The sequence below is a fragment of the Odocoileus virginianus genome, chromosome 9 (genome assembly GCF_023699985.2).
Source record: "Odocoileus virginianus isolate 20LAN1187 ecotype Illinois chromosome 9, Ovbor_1.2, whole genome shotgun sequence".
Lineage (NCBI taxonomy): Eukaryota > Metazoa > Chordata > Mammalia > Artiodactyla > Cervidae > Odocoileus > Odocoileus virginianus.
In genome coordinates, this window is record NC_069682.1 from 22359711 (window position 1) to 22367070 (window position 7360).

The 7360-nt window shown below is 41.9% G+C and overlaps 1 non-coding gene across 1 annotated transcript; it reads left to right on the forward strand.

Annotated features, from left to right (window-relative positions):
• Window positions 1-7086: 7086 nt before the first annotated feature.
• TRNAG-CCC (transfer RNA glycine (anticodon CCC)) lies at window positions 7087-7159 on the forward strand. The gene has a single exon. It is a non-coding gene; the product is annotated as a tRNA-Gly (tRNA).
• Window positions 7160-7360: the final 201 nt, after the last annotated feature.

The window sequence follows — 7360 nt, forward strand, 5'->3', positions numbered from 1 at the left end:
AAAAGGCATGAGTTTGATCCCTGGTCAGGGGACTCGGTGGCACTAGTGGTAAAGAACCCATCTGCCAATGCAGGGGACAGAAGAGACACGGGTTCGATCCCTGGATTGGGAAGATCCTCTGGAGGAGGAAATGGTAACCCATTCCAGTATTCTTGCCTGGAGAATCCCATGGACAGAGGAGCCCGGGAGACTACAGTCCATAGGGTTGCACAGAGTTGGACATGACTGAGGCGACTTAGCACAGAGTACAGAGGACTAATATCCTGCATGCAGTGCAGCAAAAAAAGAAGCATTAGGGCTGGGACCCAGGCATCAGCATTTCATCAGTGGTTTGTGTGTTTCTGAGCACAGCTAGTTAGGAAACTGTACTGCCTCTAGGAATATCCAGTGTGAGTGGAGGGCCATGTCTCCCCCTTTAGAGAAGGTGTGGGGAGTTTTTGACTGTGTGGCATGGCATGTGGAATCTTACTTCCCCAACCAGGGATCAAACCCTTGCCCCTGCATTGCCAGTGCAGAGTCTTAACCACTGGACCACCAAGGAAGTCACACTTAGAACTTCTTTTAATCAAACTTCATTTTATTTCTCACAACATCTGTGTACATTTTCAGAGTAGTCTTGTGTGCATGTTTATAGCACAACACCAGTACTATACAGTAAGTTCTGGTATGTGTGAAATGTCACTTTAAAAACACTACTTAATCTGGCTCTGAATATCACAAAGATGATTTTGTCAGTCTAGTAATTTATCTAATTTCATTCATGGCTCATTGGGGAAAGGTTTCACCTGCAATGTAACAGATACACAGGAAATGCAGGTCCAATTCCTAGGTCAGGAGGATCCCCGGAGGAGGAAATGGCAACCCACTCCAGTATTCTTGCCTGAAAAATCCCATGAACAGAAGCGCCTGCCAGGCTACAGTCCATGGGATCGTGAAGAGTTAGACACGACTGAGCACACACATACATAATCATTACTGGGACTCCCCCTTCCACCCTAAGATCCTTCCGATCTTTAGCCCACACTGATTAGCCCTGAAATACTCATTGTCTGAAACCACTTGCTTCTTTTACAGTTGCCTCCTTTTGTTCATTTTCTGCATGTGATAATCTTTGCTGAGTCTAAAAGTTCTGGTTGTTGGATGGTATACCTTCCCAGATGTACCAGACGTCCTAGGAAACTAGAGAATTCCCTACCCCACTGATTCTATTGTTCCTTCCAGTCTCCTGGACAATCTCAAAAGACTTTCATATCTTTTACAGGATGGAAAACCTTCCTTCCTTTGACTTAAACCTTGCACCTCTCTTCTCCACTCTTAATTCCTCCAAAGAATTCAGGGCTTTAGAAAATAAAACCCAGGGAAAAATTAAAATTAATTGTGAGCCAGTGTTGTACAAAGAACTTGGCTACTATCTTGGAAGGGCTTTCCCAGGTGGTGCTAGTGTTAAATAACCGACCTGCCAATGCAGGAAACATAAGAAAAAAGTGAAAAAGTCGCTCAGTCGTGTCTAAATCTTTGTGACCCCATGGACTATCCAGTCCATGGAATTCTCCAGGCCAAAATACTGGAGTGGGTGGTCTTTCCCTTCTCCCAGGGGATCTTCCCAACCCAGGGGTCGAACCCAGGTCTCCCACATTGTCAGCGGATTCTTTACCAACTGAGTCACAAGGAAAGCCTATGAATACTGGAGTGGGTAGCCTGTCCCTTCTCCAGGGGATCCTCCTGACCCAGGAATCGAACCGGGGTCTCCCACATCTCCTGCATTGCAGGCAGATTCTTTACCAACTGAGCTATCAGGGAAACCCAGGAAACATGAGATGCAGGTTTAATCTCTGGGTCAGGAAGATCCCCTGGAGGAGGGCAGATGCTCAACATCACTCATTATCAGAGAAATGCAAATCAAAACCACAATGAGGTACCATTACACGCCAGTCAGGATGGCTGCTATCCAAAAGTCTACAAGCAATAAATGCTGGAGAGGGTGTGGAGAAAAGGGAACCCTCTTACACTGTTGGTGGGAATGCAAATTAGTACAGCCACTATGGAAAACAGTGTGGAGATTTCTTAAAAAGCTGGAAATAGAACTGCCATATGACCCAGCAATCCCACTTCTGGGCATACACACCAAGGAAACCAGATCTGAAAGAGACACGTGCACCCCAATGTTCATCACAGCACTGTTTATAATAGCCAGGACACGGAAGCAACCTAGATGCCCATCAGCAGACGAATGGATGAGGAAGCTGTGGTACATATACACCATGGGATATTACTCAGCCATTAAAAAGAATTCATTTGAATCAGTTCTAATGAGATGGATGAAACTGGAGCCCATTATACAGAGCGAAGTAAGCCAGAAAGATAAAGACCATTACAGTATACTAACACATATATATGGAATTTAGAAAGATGGTAACGATAACCCTATATGCAAAACAGAAAAAGAGACTCAGATGTATAGAACAGACTTGTGGACTCTGGGAGAAGGCGAGGGTGGGATGTTTCAAGAGAACAGCATCGAAACATGTGTATTATCTAGGGTGAAACAGATCACCAGCCCAGGTTGGGTGCATGAGACAAGTGCTCGGGCCTGGTGCACTGGGAAGACCCAGAGGTTTCGGGTGGAGAGGGAGGTGGGAGGGGGGACCGGGATGGGGAATACATGTAAATCCATGACCAATTCATTTCAATGTATGACAAAAACTACTGCAATGATGTAAAGTAATTAGCCTCCAACTAATAAAAATAAATGGAAAAAAAAAAAAGACCCATTCTAATATTTTTGTCCGGAGGATCCCATGGACAGAGGAGCCTGGCAGGCTACAGTCCATAGGGTCACAAAGAGTGGGACACAACATGCTATCTTGGAAAGGAAAAGGGAACACAACTGATTTAAATATATTATTGTTTAAAATGTAGCAACTGTGTGTGAATGTGTTTGTGTGTATGAGTGTGTGCTATATATGAGGCTTGTGACATCTATAAATTTATTGTTCCTTTGTTATGATAGCAGCCTGAAGCCCATGAATTGAGAACCTTTGGATTAGAGGACCTCTACAATTCATCCCAGCTCTGTTGTTTAGTGCTTTCTGGATCTTTCTGCCCTTTGGTATTGCCCTTGACTGATAGCTGCTTCACCCTACAGCTTTCCAACAATACGCACTAAACTCTCTGTGTCATGACATGAGTAAATTTGGGTGAAATTGTCATTGTTGGTTAGTTGATTGGTTTTCTAACCTGAGGTGAAATACAAATATATTCAGAATCATATTTGGAAAAACAATGCCACAACCTTCCACTAACCACAGGCCTTGAGCCAGTCTTTCTCTGGTGCCCAGGGCATAACCACAGCCTGCAGTAGTCAGATTGTAGCTGTAGTGATATGTGGGGTTCTTCCACAGAAGCAGCTGTTTTTCAGTACTTCACTTTAAAATCTCAATTTTAGTCCTTCCGGCCGTGGCATGCTGCAGTGCTTTCGTTCCAAAACCACGTACAGTGTGTACTTCAGAAAAGGTTATATACTTAAAAAAGAATTTTGAAATATGTGAATTTACAACATAGTAGAGATGGGTTTATTAGCCTCGTAAAAGCTTCCCTGTGTTTAGACCGAAGTGTCTAAAATGACTTTACTGTGATTTTTTTAGCAGCTAGTACAAAAACAATTACTCAGGGTCACAGACATCTAAGACTTTCACTTCTGAATTAGAATATCATGTAGACTTTCAAAGGCATATTCGTTCACTGTCATTTGCTCATTTGCCTAATGGCATTTGCAGCCACGCAGCTGAATGTCACTTGTCTAAGAGGGGGGAGGGTTAGAATCTCTGCCTATCCTATCACTGACCTCCTAAGCTTCCTCTTCAGTGTGGGGAGCAGCTGTAGCCTGGACCTCACCACCCAGGACAGGGCTTTTCTTGCTTAATGCTCTGTTCTTTCTGGCTTTCTGTTCCTTCATACAGCTTAGGTAAATGCATATATATATATATATATATATATATATATATATATATATAAATTATCACCCAGGAAATATATATATGTTTATATATATATATATATGCACATATATATATATATCTTTTATCTTGACACTAAACTCTAACTGACCTTAATGGTGAGCTCTTTAAAAATTTCTACCTCTGGTTTCCTGGGTGATAATTTAATATTCTTCTTTGCTTCCAGCCTACTTGGAACTATTCCGTTTCGCTTTTCCATATTCCTTTTAGTGTGATTTCCAGTATATAACCTCCATCAAAGCTGACATGATTCCCTTGCCACCTGTAAAAAGTGTATCATTTAAGGACATTAATATTACACATGGTAGTGGAATATCTATACACAGGACCAACCATATTTAAAAATAGATAGGGTAAACAAACAATTTTGGAGTTAAGAATTATTATTCTAAGTACTTCCTCTGTTCCTTTATTTATAAACAATTTAAGCATCCAGTTTTAAAAAACTATTTAAATATATTACTTCTATAGCAATAATAAGGGAATTTTTATAACGCTAACCATGCAGACCATAACTGTCTTCAGGGCTTGCTTTCAACTTGCTATGGGCATAACTGAAGTCAAGAAACATTACATTTTTTAAAATGTTCTTTTGTATCATTTTTTTTGGAGGGGAGAAAAACTCGTTATTCTGTTTTATACAAGGACTATGATTCTTCAAGGATTTTGGTAGGGGCTATAGTCTGAAAGTTTGTGTCCCCTTAAAATTCATCTGTTGAAACCTAATCCCCACTGTGATGGTGTTAGCAACTGGGGCCTTTGGGAGGTGATATGACAATTGTGGTGCCCTCATGAATGGGATTAGTTTCCTTATAACAGAGGATCCAGGGGACACCCTTGTCCTTTTGGCCATGTAAGGACGTAGCAGACAGGTAGTTGTCTACAAACAAGGACACGAGCTCTTACTAGACACTAAGTGTGCCAGCACCTTGATCTTGGATTTCTCAGCCTCTGGGAATGTGAGGCATAAACATCTGTTGTTTATCCACCCAGTCTGTATTATTTTTGTTTATAGCAGCCCCAACAGATCGGCAGTGAAATGTCTCTTAATCTAATAATACAGGCATGAAACCTGCATGAAGAAAGGTAGACTTTGTAAAATTTCATGTTAACTTGGATTGAGTCATGAAATACACAGATGCAAGAAGTTTATGGTGGTCATTTTATGGGCTATGAGCAGTGAGATGAGCAGAATGGACTCCAAACACCTCCATGCTCCGATCCCTGGAAACTGAATATGTCACATTACATGCTTTACAGATATAATTAAGGTTACAGACCTTAAAATAGGGATATTGTCCTGGATTATCTGAGTGGGCCCAATCTGATTGAGTGAAGCTTTGAAAGCAGAGAACTTTCTCCAGTTAAGAGTCAGAGAGATGTGGCAGAAGGAGAAGTCAGAGAGGTTCACGGTTTGAGAGGACTCGACCTTCCATTGCTGGCTTTCCAAGAAAGCAGACGTTATGAAAGGGGAGGCCTTGAAAGTTGGGACACAGGCCAGAACTGTGACAGATGCGTGACTACCCCTTAATGCAGATGACCTCCATTCCAGCAATGCTGAGCCCAAAGCATGTTCATAAAGCATACTTTATACCCGTCACTGTGCCTTGTAAAATTGGAGGTGTGTTTCCATGGAGGGAACTTACTAAAGCAAGTTTAAACACTGGTGAAAAATGGTAACCAACCACTGTTTGTTTTTTTTTTAATTTTACTTTTTACCAACTGAGCCACTAGAGAAGACCTAATTTTACTTTTTAATTTTTTAAATTTATTTTTAATATCTATATAGTTGGAGTATAATTGCTTTACAATGTTGTGTTAATTTCTGCTGAACAACCAAGTGAATCAGATATATACATCCATACATATATCTCCTTCCTCTTGAGCCTCCCTCCCAGCCCGCCCCCGTCCTGCCCCTCTAGGTTATCACAGGGCACCAGACTGAGCTCTCTGTGGTTTATGGCAGGCTCCCACTAGCCTGCTATTTTACACATGGTGGGGAAGATCCCCTGAAAAAGGAAACAACAACCCGCTCCAGGACTCTTGCCTAGGGAGTCTTATGGACAGAGGAACCTGGTGGGCTACAGTCTGTGGGTCGCAAAAGAGCCAGACCCCACTCACGACTGACTAGCAACTGAAGCAACAACAACAGTAAGTGTATCTATGTCAGTGTTACTCGCTCAATTGTAAGTGTATCTGTGTCAGTGTTACTCGCTTAGTTCGTCCTACCCTCTCCTTCCTGCGTTCACACGTCTGTTCTCTGAGTCTGCATCTCTATTCTTGCCCCACTGATAGCTTCATCTGTACCATTGAAAACCAACCACTCTTTTCCTAGGTTGTCCTGGAACTCCACCACCCAAGCCTTTGAAGGATTATATTCTGCAGTTAGAAAATAATGGTTCCTTCATAATATTTTCCAAAGCCATGACATTTCCTCTGCTGTTGACTACTATCCTCCTATCAGTTGCCTCGCCCCTTGCTTCTGTAAAGACAGATCTGAGAACATGTCTCCCTTTTCCTCCTATCTGATTATTTGTAATAGTGGCCAGTGGAGACCCCAAAGATAAAATCAAGATGCTTTAGTGAAGACTAGTAATGTGCTGAAGAGAGAAAAGTAAGCATAGAGCTGAAAGAGCATCAGTGCCTACTGACCGAAGAGTCCCATAATTAACTCCAGCACAAAAGAAATGGGCTGTCTGTATTTGCAGAACAATTTACCAAATGTTTCCACATCCATTAAGGGATGGAATCTTTGTAACAACATAACAAGTTTTCATCTCATTTTATGGAAAGAAACTGAGAGGTTTCTGAGAGGCTAAGGGAATTGCCGAAAGCCACACAGCTAATAAGTGACAGAACTTGGGTCTTTGAACTCCAAGCCGTGTTCTTTCCAATACCTTGCTGTTACTATAGACAGTCCCTCAAGTTCGCTACATGTTATAGACATGTCCTCAAATAATCATGAGCATTTCAAGAAGCAAATGTATTATCAATACATTTATTTACTTTTTAATATTTATTCTTATTTTATTAATTTTATTTGACTGCTCAAGGTATTAGTTGCAGGACTTCCCTGGTGGTCCAGTGGTTAAGACTCTGCACTCCCAATGCAGGGGGCCTGGGTTCAATCCCTGGTCAGGGAACTAGATCTCATTTGCCACAACTAAAGTTCCTGCATGCTGCATCACATTTCTTGATGCTCACATAATAAGCTGTTCTTTCGTCTAGGGACGCTAACTCTGAAAAATATCTGATTTGTCCTTCCCCAAACAACAGAATGTGGTAGAGGAGGATTGAGGGGGGTGCTCAGTGCTCAGCCACTCAGTTGTGTCAGATTCTTTTCG